This window comes from Triticum urartu, chromosome 1A, assembly GCF_056163025.1.
Source record: "Triticum urartu cultivar PI428250 chromosome 1A, HENAU_Tu73, whole genome shotgun sequence".
Classification (NCBI taxonomy): Eukaryota; Viridiplantae; Streptophyta; class Magnoliopsida; order Poales; family Poaceae; genus Triticum; species Triticum urartu.
In genome coordinates, this window is record NC_141873.1 from 542,611,901 (window position 1) to 542,631,016 (window position 19,116).

The following is a 19,116-nucleotide window of genomic DNA, read 5'->3' on the forward strand; positions in this document are numbered from 1 at the left end:
GGGTTATGCGGGTGGAAGTAGATAGGATGCTATAGTAGTGGCTAAGCAAATGGGACGGGAATATGCATGGTGAAGGAGGCAGAGTACTTTCAAAAGACCTTTCGAAAACCCCGTCCGGTGCCAGTTATGCCCGAGGAAGATAATGAGTTGGGTAACCAGTTGATGACGAAGTGGTGTACCGAGGCAAGTGTGTGTGTTGTTTTCAAAATGGATAGGTTTAAGTTGCGACCGTTATTCCTACCTTACATGCGCAACCACTCTACCCTTATATGGGAAAGGGCATTATTGATTACCTAGGCCGATACTAGCATGGTGCCCGCATTACTAGTGACGGGGGTGACACGAGGTCACTCTCGGGACGGGGTCGTGCTTGGATAGGCGGCCATGACTGTTTTCACAGGGCACCGGACACACTGTTGGTACCCCGTGCCAGTGGTATGTGATGAATATGGGAGCGAGGCTCCACAATTTTAAGATGTGAAATGTTGGGCACGGGGGTTACTACCAATCGAGTGGACTCTATGTTAGTGTCGTCTAGGGAAAGATAGTGATCGGGTGCTTACCCCAGGGTACTTGAGGTACCTCGGGTCGTGGATGACACGGAAGTTCCCCGGATCTTGTGAGTAAAGTGTGCAACCTCTGCAGAGTGTAAAACTATTCGAATAGCCGTGTCCACGGTCAAGGACAGTTGGGTAAACGCTCTTGGGCTACGTCCAATGTTTGCGAAACCTGGTGTGTGTCTAAGGAAAACAACACAGTTCGGTGGTATTGATTTTGTGATTCTTGAGAAAGTCACGATGAGCTTGAGCATGAGTTATTTATAACTCTTTCTTGATATTGATGTCTGCAACCTCCTGATACTTGTTGCAGACGCATGCATATCCTTGATAAATGGTGATCATACTTGAATATAAAAAATAGCCTTACGCAAAAATGCCAATTTAGTAGTAGAGCCTTGCATACTTATTCTTTCATCACACTTGGGTTGCTTTCGAGTACATTCAAAGTACTCATTGGCTTGCCACTGGTTATTTTATTGGCCAGGCTTGAAAGAACAGGTGTATGAAGAAGAGTTCTTTGGTGACGATCGTGCGAGCTAGGACACTTCCCAGTCAGAATGCCTGTAGGGTTAAGGCAGATGGCATGGGTACAAGATGTCAACGAAGATTTCTGCTGCGATGATATACTCAAGACTTGGCCATAATGGTCCTACTTATGTAATACGGTATGTATGGATGTAAGACTCTTGTTGTTCAGCTTTTGTGTGTTCAGTGAGCATTGATCTCTGGGATCACTGTACACGTTCATTCGGCGATCATGACCTATGAGTCGGGGTCCCCACAAAGCTGGTATCAGAGCCATCCTGAGTGTAGGAAGCCTTAGTTAGCATGGATGTTAGTTAGGGTAAAATTATTATCAAAACTATCTCTACTACTCTTTCCTTCTTAGTTTTTCGAAACTTATTGATCTCTTCCCCTTCAAAAGTTTTGCAAATGATCTCTAGTACCCTTATGCCCCTGATCACTGGATTCCTTGAAATCCTCATGAATAGCCTGGAAGGAAACCACCTTGCCAGACATTCACCCACATCTTCTGAGCACAAAATTGGCGACACCACGACAAGATGATACCAACAAAAGATACCTCGAGGAATGAGGACATCAAGACCCAGAAGATGGTGACACCCTTGACACTACCACAAGATGGTGCAACCTTGTCTTGCGATGAACAGGGCATGAGATATGCAAGATCATGATATACATCGCTAATAGAGTAATCATGTCACTACCGTTGTTGTATCGGCAACCACCGGGGGATGAGAGCCCCGCCTCACTATAGTGAGCAGGAAAACGGTTCTCTTCATCCCGGCTCTTGGTGTCGATGTTGTCATCAACGAAACCGATGTGTTGGACCACTACTATGCCTTGTTATTGTCATTGCATAAAGGAATGTCTACCTGGAACCGCCAACGCCTTAGAATGCAAAAGGGATCGTCATGAATAAGAAGACAACAGAAGACCGAGTCAATGCCAGCCACGAGGAGACACCTTCGCCCCATCACCTCATCCGCGCGAGAAGTTGTTGAAGATTCTTCAGGCTCAACCCAGATCGTTTCATCGAACAACTACAAGAGACATAGCGACACCTGAGGGAAACCCAGGAGACTACACGAGGCACGGAGCAAAGCACGACTACTTAGTCCGAGAACCCCTAGGGTAGGATGAGTCGTGCACCCCCTATGCGCAGTCGAGTCCGTATGATGGTTCGAATAGAACCATGATTGTGCGTTGCTTGTTTTTATTGTTTGTGTTTTGGTACAAGTCACACTTTTGCCCTAGGCAACAGGTACGCGACTATGTCACCTTCCTTACCTTGTTTCTTTTGTTAGGCCCTTTTTGCACCTGTTTGTTTGCACTTGCACTATAGAAGCCACCTTGAGGCATCCCACCTCCTCTATGGTACTTTTACCTATCATCTCTCTCCTCAATTGAAAACCGGCAAGACAAGCTACACCAAGGATTCTGCCTCGGCAACCAACTAGCAATGAAGACTTATGCTACAAGCTCCACGACCAAGTGCAACCCCGTAGAATTATGTTTAACCCACCAGACTAGAAACCCATTCCTAGACCCTTCGAGACTTCACGAGATACTCCAGCATGAATCCTTAATCATGTGCTTAACCCCCGGGATTGCAAGAAAACCAGTTAAGCCTCTGTAACCTTGATTATCACTGGGTTCATTATGGAACTAGTGGACATAGTGAACAAGCACATTGTCATCCTAATATAGCACAAGAACTGACGATGCCATAGGGAAGACCAATTTGTGGATGTAGGAATAGAGGAAAAATGGCTTGACAAGTTTACATCAGTAACCTTGAGGAATTATCTGAGCCTTTGGTGGATTATGAGGCTTTCATGTTGGTAGATGAACTTGGTGGGATCATGTTAATGGAGTAGCATAACTTTCATTACCCCTGAGTAAATTGGATTAGTAGGACAAATTATGATCACAAGCTAAAATTTTGGAGGTATAAGGATTTAACCTAGCCCGGGATATTGATAGAAGATAGTTGACATTACAAAAATGACTTGGGGGAAACATGTAGGAATTCTCGTTGGACCTGAGATTTGGATTTAAGTAGGTAATTCTAGTTGAGTATAGATGTTGAGTATGTCTACATGGTTATGAGTAAATCGGATTTAGACTGATGATCTCGATCATGATACCATGTTTCTCGGTGGACAATAAACTAGGAGATTGGATTATTTGTCGGGGTTGATTTAGGGATCTATATAAGCTTGACCTTGGAGTTTAATAGATCATAATAACGAGGATTGGTGGGCTGACTATAGCAAGGTAGCCCTCTCAAGTATCCGGGGATTATAGGACATTAGGAGATCATGTGGAACACCATAAACATTGGATTTGTAGAATTAATGGATTGTGTAATGATTGATGGGAGATAATGGGCTATTGGAGTTGATTCATAGGAAGCAAACAATATCTTGGAGTGGCATACAACGTGTTTCCTTAGGATAGAGATGCACTATCTTGAACCTTGGAAGGATAGGCGGAGCACTTGGATTGTGACGTTTAATTCAAGCTTAGTAGCTTGTACGCTCTACCCATGGATTCTTAGGGGTAGCCATACACACGATTTTGGGGATCGTAGACATGTATGATTCTGTTAAACCTCCTCTTGGAACTCCTGAGAATAATAATAGCATGAGTGATGATTGGAGCCGACCTACACGAGTTGATGCTTTCGGTGGTATAAGGTTATTTGTTTAAAGGACTAGATACAAATATTGGCATCTCAGAAATCGTTCTTAAGGATAAGATGGTAAAAGTTCACTCGCACACTAGAATCCTTGAAATCCTTAAGCCCTACCAAGCCACAACATGGTCGGATCATGACCACAGGCTTTGGCTCTAGATCAAGAAGGCCTTGGCCAACACACAACCACGACCACCACCTGTACCCTAACCCACTTTATGAACCCTGTGGGCAAGTCTTCATGGAGTACTTGGACAAGTTGGTTGTCGTCTTTAGCGACATACTTATCTACCCGGAAATGGAAGAAGAGTCGTTCAGCTGGTTAGAAGACATTGGAAGACCCCCATGTCAAGAAGGAAGAACTACACCAACCGCCATCATCAAGAAGTAAACTTCCGTGTCGAAGACCAGATGTATCTGCAAGCCACCCCTCTTGAAGGAACCAAGCATCTCCGAGTCAAAGAGAAGCCCACACCAAGACTTATCGCCCCCCCCCCCTCCTCCAAGATCACTACAAGACGAAGAGTAGACGGCTACCAGATCGATTTACCACCTGAGTTACCCACCCTGCACCACATTTCCACGAGTCACAACTCTGGAAGTGCTTCTAACTAACTCGATCTCTACAAGGACATCAATCACCAAGCCGTTGACATCTAGCCTAACCCGACTTATGCAAGAGACCCTTAGCAACCGGGATCAAGCAGAATGTCATACACGAAGCCACGCCATCAAGCACTCCAAGGATTCAATGGAGCACTACTCAGAAGCAGAAGCAATATGAAGAAGTGAAGACTACCCCAGATCCAAGTTTTCGTATTCCTTTCCACGCCTAGTTTGGGAATCTCGGGGACGAGATTCTTGTAAGGGGGGTAGGTCTCTCACACCATGATTTTCATGCCACAACACTTAAGTCAATAAATCATGCTAAAATGTGGTTTGACAAAAACTTTTGAGTGTTCTGGACTTTGCTTGCTTTGCTTTTTGTTTGTTGTTTGCAAGTGCTCTAAAAAACAAATAAATCCTCCAACTCTTATACTCCTTCTCCTTGATCCAAACCTTTCCCCAGTGATCATGCCATGTGTATAGGACATAAAAGTATTTTCTTACAAAAATATTTTGGCAAAAAAGAATTTTCTAAAATTAGCCTTCCCAAAACCCCTGAATTGAGGTTTGCACTGCAAGTACTTGATTTGGGGTGTGAAAAATCTTTCAAAAATTATATTTGAATCCTATTAGGTATAGGACTCCTACAAACCACAAAATTTTAATTTTAAAAGTTATTTTCCTATTTTATTTAAATGCTTTTTTCTTAAGGCCAGAAATGGACTTTAATAGGTTAAAATTATTTTATTGTTTCAAAAATATTTGATAAAATTTAGGGAAACTCATAGGACATATATTGTCCATATATAAGAGTTTCCACACATGGTCATGTTCAAAATATTGGTCAAATCCCTCAAAAACCCTTTCTAGATATTTCAAGCTTTTTAAATATTTACAAAGGAAATTGTCTTCATTAATTCCAAGAAAATTCTAGCTTATCAAATATGACATATTTGATGATCTTGCAAAGCCTCATGCCTTGAAGATCAAGAAAACATCATCAAACCCCCTCAAAACCATTTCTGTCCATTTTAAAGTTTTAGCAACTCTACATTGACAAACTTGTCCAAATGCTCTCAAACTTGGTGCACATGCTCAAATGGTGTAATTATGCATCTAGACCAAATAGAAAAAGTTGGAGAGAAGGATATCTTCATCAAAGTGCCCCAAAACCCTTTCTGACCAGATCCAAATTTGAACAACTCTACATTGCCAACTTTTTACTTGTGACCTCAAATTTTGTGGACATGATCACAACCCCAAATGATTACACTACACCAAGTGGTGAATCAAGGAGGAATGATTTGCATGACTAAATCTTGGAAAAGCCAATTCTGTTGAATTCTAGGGTTTGCCAAAAGTTACATTGGAAACTTTCTTAAAATGAGCTCAAAATTGGTGACCAACCTCATTGCTATATGCCATTTGATCCTGTTAATTCTCATGTCAAGTGGACGCGCCCATGGCATATATTTTATGCCATGGCGTGCAGAGCTCATGCTCTCGAGCATGCTACAGTGCTCTCCCGCACTGTAGCTCACCCATGCCAAGGGCATATGACAGCCTTGGTCGGCGGGGTGGTGTCCCCCGAGGTCGCCTCGGTGTCCGCGACACGGCAAGATGTCGGGCCCCTCTTGGACCTCTCTCCTCTCCCCTCTACGAGCTCACCCGGGCGCGTCCGTAGATGCTTCCCGCGGTGCACCGCGGCCTCGTCCATATAAAGCTACCCCGAGCTCTCTATCGCCTCAGTTGGGTCCCCCTCTCTCCCGCACACCTCCCAGACATCCTCCCTCTCCTTCTCGTGCCCTCCAGCACCCTCCATGGCCAAAATGCCGCCGCCGGCCTCCACTCTGATTCGGGCAAGGGCGGGCTTCTCCCCTCCTCCTCTCCCCACCAGAAGAGCCGCCAGGGTCCGGCGACCCTTTTCCCCCCATCTCCCTGTCCGTCGGGGCACTGTGCCCCCTGCCCATCATCGCCTGGGTGTCCGCCCGCCTTGGCCAGTGCCCGCCGCGCCTCGGCCACCCCCTGCCGTCCCTGCGGTGCCCCCGATGTGCCGCTCCTCGGCGACCCCTCCGGTGGCCGCGGCTTGGCTAGAGGTGGCCTGTGTCGCCGGGGGAAAGCGTCGGCCGGCGTGCAGTCGGGGCTCGATCCCCTCCTATCGCGAGCGCGGGAGGAGGAGGAAGACCCTGCGGGTGGGCCCCACGGGTCAGTGACCCCACCGGATGGCCACGTCATTTAAGTGGAGACGGGCCAGCCGGTCTGCGTCTCCCTACGGCGAAAACGTCACCCTCGAATACACCTTCGGCGTGGCCTCCCAGCGGGTGTGCGCGAGGAGCTGGGCCAGAGCCAGTGCGCTGCCTGGCTAAATTACACTCGGTGCGTGAGATTAGGTATGAAACCCCTTTTTCTCATTTTCTTTTTTTCCAGATGACTTCAAAAATCCATAAATAATTCATTTGAGATCCAAATTTGATGATTCAAAATCCTAGTGTCTTCTAAATTCCTGATCTACCTCATGGTGCAGCATGCACATTTTTCCAGAAAAGTTTCCTTCACTCATATTTAAATAAACCTATATTTCCTTTTCTGAGCCAAATTTTGGTAAATCACAGTGAGCCAATATTTGATACAAATTCCATGGTTCAAATTCCTTTATGCTTCTAAGTTCATAACTTAGTTCATGAGCATTTTTCCCAATACATTCTGTGCCACATAAAATATTGATCCATTTCTTCATATATTGCCAGCTTTGCAAATCCATAGGAAAATCATTTGAACTCCAAATCCAGTGAAACCAACTCCTAGAAGCTTATAAAATATGGTGAGTACTGATCCACTTGTGATCCAATGGCTAGTCTCATCCATTGGGATTTTGCCCCGGGACTTAATGTGCAGCAGAAGGTACGCGACAAGTTTAGATCTACGATGCATTTTGAAAGTTCTTCCGGAACCAAGGAATTCTTCTTGGTTATCTCTTTCTCTTCGGCCTCCTTCCCTCTTTCTGTAGAGGCTGTTGGAGTGGTTTTACAATGTTGTATTGGAGGTTTGGCCAAAGGTTTCAACGTCAAACAATTGGGTGATCGATCCTTTAGGTTCTCTGTGGCTTCTAATCGTGTTGGACATTTCATCTATGGTTTGAAGGATCGTGTATGGCCAAATTTTGTGTGTCATTTCCGTTTGTTTAAAGCAACAGTGGATTATGCTTGGAATGGATCTGAGTGGCATCTTGACGAGGTAATTCCGGAGGTTTTTTCCCGATCGCCTAGGGCTATCAGAAGTCCTTTAGGGTTTTTACATAAAAATGCGCAAGGAGATACTTCATCTAGAACAGAATTGGCCAAATTCAATCTTGTGCCTCCGGATTTCAGCAAGGCATCTATATGTGATCAGGATTTGGATACCCATAATTTGTGACGATCTCAATCTTCTAATGAAGCACTCATTCCGGGAGGCTCCTCGGATAAACTGGTTTTTGGGAAACTCCATGTATGTTTCAATCGGGACAATCTTCAGATTATTGGTAAACGTTTCTCTGGACGCCATTTTATGACTTTATCTTGGGATCTAATCGCAACTGAAAAGCTTGAGGAAATTCTTGATTTAAGGCAAGCTGGTTATTCCAATGATACTATTCAATCGGTACTTGACATCTCTTCTCTACCTACTAAGGAATTTATATTCAACAAGCTTCATATTTGTTTGATATGTGGGAAACATGGTCATTTAGCCAAGCATTGTGATGATGTGAATTTACCCAATAAGCAGCCCCCTATAGAAAAAGTTGAGACACCACACATGCGAAATTTAGCTTGGTGCACAAAATGCAGGACCATGGGTCATGTTTCTCACACGTGCTCTATTGATAATCGATGTTGCAAAATTTGTGGTGTGAGAGGGCATGTCCATTGGAATTGCTTGTCACGTGCAAGTTCATTCAAATGTGTTGCTTGGAGAAGGAAAGACCGGATTGTGGGGAAGTACAGTAGCTCTCCGATATTTGTTAAGGAAAAAAAGATTTGGCGCAGAAAATCAGGGAATCCGGCCCAACAAAAAAGGGATAAGAGGCAAATTTGGGTTGTCAAGAGAAAGGGGAGGGAGAGGGCAGATTCTTCGGTTAGTCTTACCGAAAATACCTCGTACGTTTCACCTCCTTACCAACCTATCAACAACTTCCAGACTCCCAAGGCCACGGTTTCTGCTCTGTTTCGCCCGTCGCCTTGCGCCCCTGTGTCCTCCTCCTCCCCTCTCCTCGAAATCTCCTCCACCAAAAACCTTGAATCTCCTATGGCGAACCTGCCAGTGCTGCCCTACCAGTTTGTGCCGGGGGAGATGGACATCCAGCATGGTCCGGAAGGAAGACTGCAGCGCAACATGGTCATTGTGGACGATCCGCCGCTGGATCACTCGCAGCATGCGCTTGTGATGGTGGTGCCGCCTCCTGGAGATCTGCAGCGAGAAGCTGTTCTTGCTGAGGTTCGTCGAGTTCTTCGAGATGATCATGGCGCGCCTACTGTTGAGGGTGAGATCTATCCTTTCTGCGTGGGTTTAATCCTTTTCAATGACAGTCTTGTTAGAGATACGATGATTAGTAGAGGGGAGCAGCCTCTAGATGAGCATTCAAACTTTTATCTGTTGCGCCACGATGAGGGGCCAAATATGCGTACACATGTCATTGAAAGAGATGCGTGGGTCATGTTGCTCGGCTTTCCCCTGAACTATCAAACAGAGCACTACATCATTAAGGCAGTGTCATGTTTTGGGAGGTGTATGTATTGGCACAGACCTGGACACCGTAAGTCGCGTGTGTTAGTTCGTGTTCTGATTAATGAGCTTGCTCAAGTGCCTTTCAGCCTTGTGGTTAAGAGATTTACGGACATCAGTGGGCTAGGCACATCTTGGACGGTCCCTGTGTATGTGCTCAATGGCAGGAATCCTAGCCAGGGGCTTGTGGGGAATGAGGAAGCACCGCCGCCTTTGGGTGCTTCACCCCATCCTGAACATCTCCCGTTTTTAACTGCTATGCAACAGCAGCAGCATGAAGCACAAGTCTGGCAGCTCCAGAATACGGCCAATGCATGGGTGGCTGCTCCACAACCCCCTCCGCCGCAACAGGGCTGGGGTGAATGGCCAGTGCTTCCACCAGTTCCACCTGTGTATCAAGGATTTAGCTACAGAAACTACACTGGTTATGAGGGGCCCTCTATGATGGATGGGATTCAAACTGCTGATTCTGGTTTTGATGATGGGTTGCGCCTTTGGAATGAACATGTTGCAATGATTGAAGATGTGGCAGACCATTTTGTTCAAGGTAGCCCTACTGATGCTCTTTCTTTTTAGCAGGTGAATGCTCATCAAGTGGTTGTAGAAGTTCCTGGTGAAGAGGAGAACTGGCTTTCTTTCATGATCTGCTTTTACAGTACTGTGTTCACCCCTCGACTTTGCTGGGTCCTTGAGGAAGAAAATGAGATTAAGGTTTGGTTTAAATTTGCTGAGGGTTTACATAATACTCTGGTGGATCTTGTGGGTACGGCATGCTTCTCTTACTTCCCATTTTCACCTTTTGCGCCGGGCACAAATGTTATATGTTTTCCTCAAGAGGCTTGGTCCATCTGCTGTGACTTTGTTGCTGATCAAATGCATAGAGCTTGTCAACTGATTGGTGCTGACCCCATGGCTGTGGAAGAAAAATGTGAAGAGTTTAGCTACCCTCTCGTTGAGTCACAAACTGAGATGATGGATATGGATGGGACCACGAACAAGAGAAAGCGCATAATGACTACACCTCTCGACATTTCTGAAGTCAGACGCAGTGTACGCGCTACTAGATACCAAGGCTTTAAGCCGCCCTCTCTGGCAGACAATAAACGCAAACCCTCCCACGTCAAACCGAGGAGGAATCCGGATATGTTGGAGATGCAGCATGGCAAGAACACTGATGAAACTTCGGCCTCTACTCAGGTCCCTCGCCCCACTACCATTGAAACTCTGCAATATTTGGGGACAACTCAATGTGCCATTCCACAGGCAGAGCTCACCAAGGAGAAGCTTCTGGAGCCTCTCAAAGGATTGGAGAAGGACGAGGCCTAAGCCTTTTTATTTCACTATCTGTTCTCCTAAGTTGTGCAATTTCTTAGAAGTCTCCTGAACTTATTTATCTGCTTTCCCTAGCGTGTGCAAAACCTAAATGGCTCCTGTTATGTGGAATATTTTGTGCTGGAATATTCGTGGTCTAAATGCTAGTTCCAAATGCGATGCACTTCGTAATAAGATTGATGAGTCCAACAGCTCGATTGTATGCCTACAGGAAACTAAGAAGCCGGACTTTGATCATTCTTTTATTAGGAAGTGCTACCCGAGACGTTTTCATAAGTTTGAGTTTATCCCGTCTGATGGCGCCTCAGGTGGCTTAGTTATTATATGGTGTAGCAGCCAATTTTTGGGCCAAATAATTCATCAATTTTCATTTGCAATAACTATCAAAATGACCTCGGTTTAAACAAATGAAAGATGGTTCCTCTCTAACATCTATGGGCCGTGCGATGGTCCTGAGAGGGTTCTGTTCACTGATTGGATGGACAGTTTAAATATTGAACCGGAAGATCTCTGGCTTTTCATGGGTGATTTCAACTTCATGCGCTCTCTGGAAAACAGAAACCTACCAGGTGGAAATGTGGATGATGTGATTAAGTTTAATGAGATTATCAGACATCTTGGTTTGCTGGAAATTCCAATTAAGGGAAGGAGGTACACTTGGAGTAACATGCAAGAAACTCCATTACTCGAGCAATTAGACTGGTTTGTTTCCTCTCCTGAATGGATTTTGAAATTCCCCAATACAAATGCAAAACCTCTTGCCCGTCCAATCTCAGATCATGTGCCTTGTATTCTATCTGTTGAAACTTCGATCCCAAGATCTAAACTTTTCAGATTTGAGAATTTTTGGCCCTCTCACCCTGGTTTCTTGGAGGTGGTGAAATCCTCATGGAATGCTCCCATAAAGGCTTCCTCTAGTGCCACAAGAATATCTACAAAATTAAAGAGGTTGAGGTATGCCTTAAAAAAATGGAGCAAATCGATCTCGAAGCTAAAATTGTTAATTGAAAACTGTAATAGAATTTTGCTCCAAATAGACAGCCTTGAGGATCTGAGACAGCTATAAATCCCTGAAGCTAATTTTAGAAAAATTCTAAAAGCACATCTTCTACGGTTGCTTAAATATCAAAGTGCATACTGGAAAAAACGCTGCACGTTTTGGTGGGTTGTCCAAGGTGAAGAAAATACTAAATATTTTCAAGCGCGTGCAACAGAAAGACTACAGAGAAATGCCATCACCAATCTGGTATTGCCTGATGGACGCTTGATAGAAAATCATGATGAAAAAGCAGCACGTTTTACGATTGCTTCAAGAAGAGAATGGGAGTGTCATCTCAGCCTGTCTATGATTTTGAGCTTCTAGACTTAATCCAAAAGTGTCAGGGTTTGGAAGAACTTTCAATACCATTTGCGAAAGAAGAAATTGACAATGTGATCAAAATCATTCCGACTGATCGTGCACCAGGGCCGGACAGTTTCAATGGGCTATTTCTTAAAGTATGTTGGGATATAATAAAAGAAGATTTCTACACTCTTTGTGAGGACTTTTGGCAAGGGACAATAAATTTTCAATGTTTGAACACGTCATTAATCACACTAATACCGAAGAAGCTATCGCCTGAGTCTGTCAATGATTACAGACCAATCTCCTTGTTAAATTGTGTGCTCAAAGTTATAACAAAGATTCTCTCCGAAAGACTTCAACGCTGGATTTTAAAGGTAGTTCACCGCAACCAGTATGGTTTCATTAAAACTAGGACAATTCAAGATTGCCTCGGTTGGGCCTTCGAATATTTGCACCAATGCAAACAGTCAGGCAAGGAAATTGTAATTCTAAAACTGGATTTCGAGAAGGCATTTGACACGATGGAACATTCTTTCATTCTGAAAATGTTGGAATGCAAGGGTTTTGATGACAGGTGGTGTATGTGGATTAAGATGTTGCAGCAGTCTGGAACCTCATCAATTCTTATGAATGGTATACCTGGTACAGAATTCCAGTGTAAGCGGGGGCTAAGACAGGGGGACCCAATTTCCCCCCTGCTATTTGTGCTAGCGGCAGATTTAGCAGTCTTTAATTAACAAAGCCTCGATGGATGGTCTGATTTCATTACCAATTAACCAACCTGCTTCGGAAGACTATCCAGTCATACAATATGCCGACGATACACTAATCATTCTTCCAGCAAGTCAACAAGAGCTGCAGACAATTAAAGGCATTCTAGATTCTTATGCCCGGGCAACTGGTCTTAAAATTAATTACGCTAAGTCTCAATTAATGCCAATCAATGTAAATGCTCAAAAAACTCTGGATCTGGCCAATACTGTTGGATGTCAAGTTGGGGCGATGCCGTTCACCTACCTAGGTTTGCCTCTGGGCACAACAAGCCCACTGTTAGAGAGTTAATGCCTTTGGTCGACAGAATTGAGAGAAGGTTGACTGGAACAGCTATTTGGTTATCCTACGGGGAGAGAGTACAACTGATTAATTCCGTGCTTTTGTCGCTATTGTCCTTTGCTATGTGTGTTCTCAAACTACCACTCAAGTTGATTGAAATCTTCGACAGATCAATGAGACACTGTCTATGGAGAAAAGAAGTGGATAGGGATGCTAAAACCCACTCCTTGGCTGCCTGGGAAATGGTTTGTCGCCCAAAGAAAAAAGGGGGTCTTGGAATCTTAAACCTACAAATCCAAAATAATGCCCTACTGCTCAAGTACTTACATAAATTCATTCATAAGCAGGATGTCCCTTGGGTAATGTTAGTTTGGAATGCTCACTATGACGATACGCCCCCCCCCCCCCACGCGAAGCCACCCTGTGGCTCCTTTTGGTGGCATGATGTTTTCTCTTTGATGGATATTTACCGTGGTATTACCTCATGTATACCGGCCGCGGGGGACACGATTCTTCTTTGGAAAGATGTTTGGATAAACGAAAGACCCCTGATGGACTCCCATGATCACCTTTTTTCTTTTGCTAATGATGAATACATCTTGTTGGCACAGTACTACAACAACAATGATCACGTGGACAACTTTATGCTCCCTCTGTCAATGGAAGCCAGAACCGAACTGGATAATCTGCAAGAGATCATGGAGGGAATAAACCTGGAAGCTATGGGGACTGATGAGTGGATTCTTTGCTGGGGTGATGCTGATTTTAAACCGGAAAAGTTTTACAAGTACATGTTCAGGAATATATTGGCTCCCCAATGCATCACCTCCATTTGGAAGACGAAATGTATCATGAGACATAAAGTGTTTGCATGGTTGATGTTAAATGACAGGGTCAATACAAGAGATCTGCTGCTGAGAAGACACTTTAATATTGGAGAAGATCATAAATGCCCAATGTGCAACATGGGAGTTGTAGAAACAAATGCACATCTATTTTATGAGTGTTCTTTTGCAACCAAGTGCTGGGATGTCGTGGGCATTGAGTGGGAAAACGATCCAGACATACAACACAGGTATGAGAGAGCTAGAGAGAGGTGGCGAGGACCTTTGTTCAAAGAGATAACTATATTAACCTCCTGGAATATTTGGAAGCAACACAATAGAGAGATCTTTGATGGAGAGGTAGCCAGGCATGCTGAGTGGCTGAGGAAGCTCAAGGAAGATTTTGTGATCCTGGGCTATAGGATCAACCCTCAAAGTTTAACTTTTTTGGAAATATTTGCAAGCTCTTTGTCTCTGTGACACCTGGTTTTCATAGGCTAGTTTCACACCTTCTGAATTCTTGTTAAAGCCATGTAAATCAAGAACTATCTGTAATGTTAACCAATGGTTAACATCTTAAAGTAATAAAGAAAAATACAACAGTAGGAGGCTCTCCTGCTGTTTTCACTGGTCAAAAAAAAGAAGCTTATAAAATCATGCCTTGTCAAATGGGTTCCTCTGCTCATTTCCGGAAATAATGTTTCTGTACACTTCTTGCAAATCCATTAATCCCCTGATTCCATCATATTGAAATGTTCAACAATATCTACTAATACAACCCCAATTAAAACACCTTGGTCATTCCTTATATAACCAAAGGTATCCTAGAAAAGTTCAACTCACATTTTTAGAGCAATTTTATTTTTGCCTCGTTGTGCTGCTTATTGTGATTTTTTTCGACGTTAATTGACGAAGTAGACGGAGTACTTGGAGAAGGACCAGAAGACTTGAAGACTCTGATGAACCAGGCAAGCAACCCTTTGACCATGTTTGAGAAACCTTTTTTGTGCATGTCATATAGCACCTTATTATCAATGCATTAGGATCATGATGAGGTGGTGACCACTTTGGTTGTTGCCTTTGTTACTTTCCTATTGAGAATTGCATCAAGCATGACCCTACCTTCCTATGAGGGTTATGTGGGTGGAAGTAGATAGGATGCTATAGTAGTGGCTACGCAAATGGGATGGGAATATGCATGGTGAAGGAGGCAGAGTACTTTCAAAAGACCTTTCAAAAACCCCGTCGGGTGCCACTTATGCCCGAGGGAGATAATGAGTTGGGTAACTAGTTGATGACGAAGTGGTGTACTGAGGCAAGTGTGTGTGTGTGTGTGTTGTTTTCAAAACGGATTGGTTTAAGTTGCGACCGTTATTCCAACCTTACATGTGAAACCACTCTACCCTTATATGGGAAAGGGCATTATTGATTATCTAGGCCGATACTAGCATGGTGCCCACATTACTAGTGACGGGGGTGACACGAGGTCACTCTCGGGATGGGGTCGTGCTTGGATAGGCGGCCATGACTATTTTCACAAGGCACCGGACACACCGTTGGTACCCCGTGCCAGTGGTATGTGATGAATATGGGAGTGAGGCTCCACAATTTGGGCACGGGGGTTACTACTAATCGAGTGGACTCTATGTTAGTGTCGTCTAGGGAAATATAGTGATTGGGTGCTTACCCCGGGTACTTGAGGTACCGCGGGTCGTGGATGACACGGAAGTTCCCCAGATCTTGTGGGTAAAGTGTACAACCTCTGTAGAGTGTAAAACTATTCGAATAGCCGTGTCCACGGTCAAGGACAGTTCGGTAACCGCTCTTGGGCTACGTCCAATGTTTGTGAAACCTGGTGTGTCTGAGGAAAATAACACGGTTCGGTGATATTGATTATGTGATTCTTGAGAAATTCACGATGAGCTTGAGCATGAGTTGTTTATAACTCTTTCTTGATATTGATGTCTGCAACCTCATGATACTTGTTGCAGACGCATGCATGTCCTTGATAAATGGTGATCATACTTGAATATGAAAAACTAGCCATACGCAAAAATGCCAATTTAGTAGTAGAGCCTTGCATACTTATTCTGTCATCACACGTGGGTTGCTTGCGAGTACATTCAAAGTACTCATTGGCTTGCCACTGGTTATTTTATTGGCCAGGCTTGAAAGAACAGGTGTATGAAGAAGAGTTCTTTGGTGACGATCGTGCGAGCTAGGACACTTCCCAGTCAGAATGCCTGTAGGGTTAAGGCAGATGGCATGGGTCCAAGATGTCAACGAAGATTTTCGCTGCGATGATATACTCAAGACTTGGCCATAATGGTCCTACTTGTGTAATACAGTATGTATGGATATAAGAATCTTGTTATTCAGCTTCTGTCTGTTTAGTGAGCATTGATCTCTGAGATCACTGTACACATGCATTCGGCGATCACGACCTATGAGTCGGGGTCCCCACACTATCCTAGTGTAGAAAACGCTCTTATATTATGAGACGGAGGAATTAATTAATTTTGGGAGCCAGATGAGCTAGTACTAGTAACCGCGGAAGCTAGTAGTCTAAGTCATGTGATAGAGTCCATCCATCTGGAACACATTAAAGAAGTACATACATACAGAAAAAATGAAACTCATGTTTCCATCCATGAGTACCAAACTAGCATGTATGCTGCATTGCAATGGGAGAAAAAAATAATTTATATTTAATTTAGTAAGAATTATATGTACAAGCAAAACCTTGTGTGGACGCCGAGAAGGAACATCTAGGTTCTAGGTTTTGTCGCGTGGTGAAGTATTCAATCCGCTATATATGTTCACTGATCGAGGGGATTTAAGGGTTTTGTTGTGTCATCGCATGCCAGGGAAGGTCTGTGAATTATTTAATCTATGTTTTCATTCATTTTAGGAGATTTTAAAGTATGAAGTTTCCTAATATGGAAGCGAGGCATGTCTTCTCTTTTTCATGTACAAGCCACCAATATAGTAAAACCAGAATTAATTCTACTTTACTTTTTTCTGTTCATTGAACGTGGAGATTTAAGGTGTGAAGTTCCATAATATGGGAGTGAGCCAGGTCTTCTCTTTTCCATGCATCCATCTAGCTCACGTACCACTCCATCCATCCTTCGTCCAGCTTAATTCATCCAACTTACTATATGTAGTTTCATACACATACATAAATTAGTACGATTGTTTTAAAGGAGTAATATGGGACTATTTTCAAAAATTCTCTTATTTCCCAGCTAGTTGGGCCGGGTAAGTTTCGTGGGCTCTGAAAGGCTTTGTAAGGCGGGTGGGAAAATCCAAAAAAAGATGAGTTGAAGGATGGAACTCACAACAACTCAAAGATCCGACAAAATGTTGCCAGCCACTCGAACTAACACGTCTTGCTAACCAATGGTCAACGTTAATATTTAAGAAAATACATCAACGCCAGATAAAAAATATTTTTTTGATATTTTTTGAACTTTTCAAAAAAAAATGAACTCCCAAATATTCTTGAAAACATGAACAATCTTGAAATACCAGACAGTTTTAACAATTGCGAATAGTTTTTTTAGAAATTCCATACAATACTGCAAGAAACATGATTTTTTTTAATTTTTGAAAACGAAAACATGTTTTGAACATTCAGAACAATTTTAGAAATGTGTATTTTTCAAACGCAGATATTATTTTAAATTTGTGAATATTTCACTAAAACAAGATTATCTTCGAGTTTGGAGCATTTGAAAATGCAGAGTTTCTATTGAAAATCCCGGTCAGCTTTGGAAAACACAATTTTTTTTAAATGGGAAATGTTTTATAAGAAATTCAGGGTCCTTTTCCAGCTAGCTCACGTACCAATCTATTCATTCTTAATCCAGAATATTACTACATATAGTTTTGCACACATATATAAATAGATACAACTGTATGTAAATGAGCAATGCGAGACTATTTACAATATTTTCCCTTGAATTTGTCAATATTTCACTAAAACATGAATAATTTTCAAATATGGAATATTTTTGAAAATGCAATTTTTTTTGAAAATGTCAAACATTTTTAAAATCTGAACAAATTTCGGAATGATAAAAAAAATTAAAGCTCCAAAGATTTATAAAAAAATGGAACAAAAGATTTCCCTAGAATTTGAACAAAAATGGAAATTCTGAAAGTTTCTAAATTTTGAATTTGCAAAAAAAAATTAATAAATTGTAAAGGAAAAAAGAAAAAAACTGGAAATAAAAATAAAAAGGAACAGAAAAATAAAAATAGAAACAAAACGTAGAAAAATAGGAAACCGGGCCGGGCCAGTCTTGGGTGTCTTGTGTGAAGCGCGGATTGTTTGCCACAACGCGTGGCAGATAGGGTTTCCCCGAAATCACTATTTAAGGAGTACTCATTGCAAAGAACACTCCAACTTCCCAGGTCGCGACAAGTGGCGCATATGCAGCGTGCCACTTGTCGCAACCTGGGAGTTTTCCCTTTTTTCGTAGATCCGTTTATTCAAAATGTTTTATCTCTTAAACCGCGCGTCCAAATCTCGAACCGTTTTCACAATTGGATTCCTCGCGTCGAGATCTTCAAAATTAGATCCCATGTTGATAGGTTTTGACGAAAAAAAATTTCACAAAAAAACTTGACGAAAAAACCGAACCGGAAGCACGGTTTTTCCCTTTCCGAAAGAGGCACGCCCGTGTCTCTCGTGGAAGCGAAATCGTGACTCTCGTGGAAGAGAAAAAATAGAAAACGTGTTTTTTTGGTTTCCGAGAGGCACGGCCTTGACTCCACGAAAGCACAACCGTGCCTCTCGCGAAAGCAAAATCGTGACTCTCGCGAAAGAAAAAAAACAGAAAACGCATATTTTTTTTCCTTTCCGAGAGGCACGACCGTCACTCTTGCGAAAGCACAACCGTGTCTTTCACGGAAGCAAAAGCGTGACTCTCATGAAAGAAAAAAAAACAGAAAACGCGTTTTGTTTTTCCCTTCCCGAGAGGCACGGCCGTGACTCCCGCGAAAGCACAACCGTGCCTCTCGCGGAAGCAAAACCGTGACTCTCATGAAAGAAAAAAAACAGAAAACACGTTTTTTTTTCGTTTCCGAAAGGCATGGCCGTGACTCTCGCTAAAGCACAACCGTGCCTCTTGCGGAAGAAAATTCGTGACTTTCGTGAAAGGAAAAAAAGAAAACATGTTCTTTTATGGAAAAAAATTCAAAAAAAATTTGATCAAAAAGCTAAGAAAGACCAGGGGAAACCAAAACGTCGAAAAAACCCGAAAAAAGCCGTTTAAAAAGCCAAAAATGCGTGCGGAAAAATAAAAAAAATCCGAAGAAAACGTTCAGAGCGCGACACATGGCGAATGGCTGAGAGGGCGCCAAGTGGCGCTGATCGTTGCCAGGCTCCCGAAGGAGCGCTCGTTA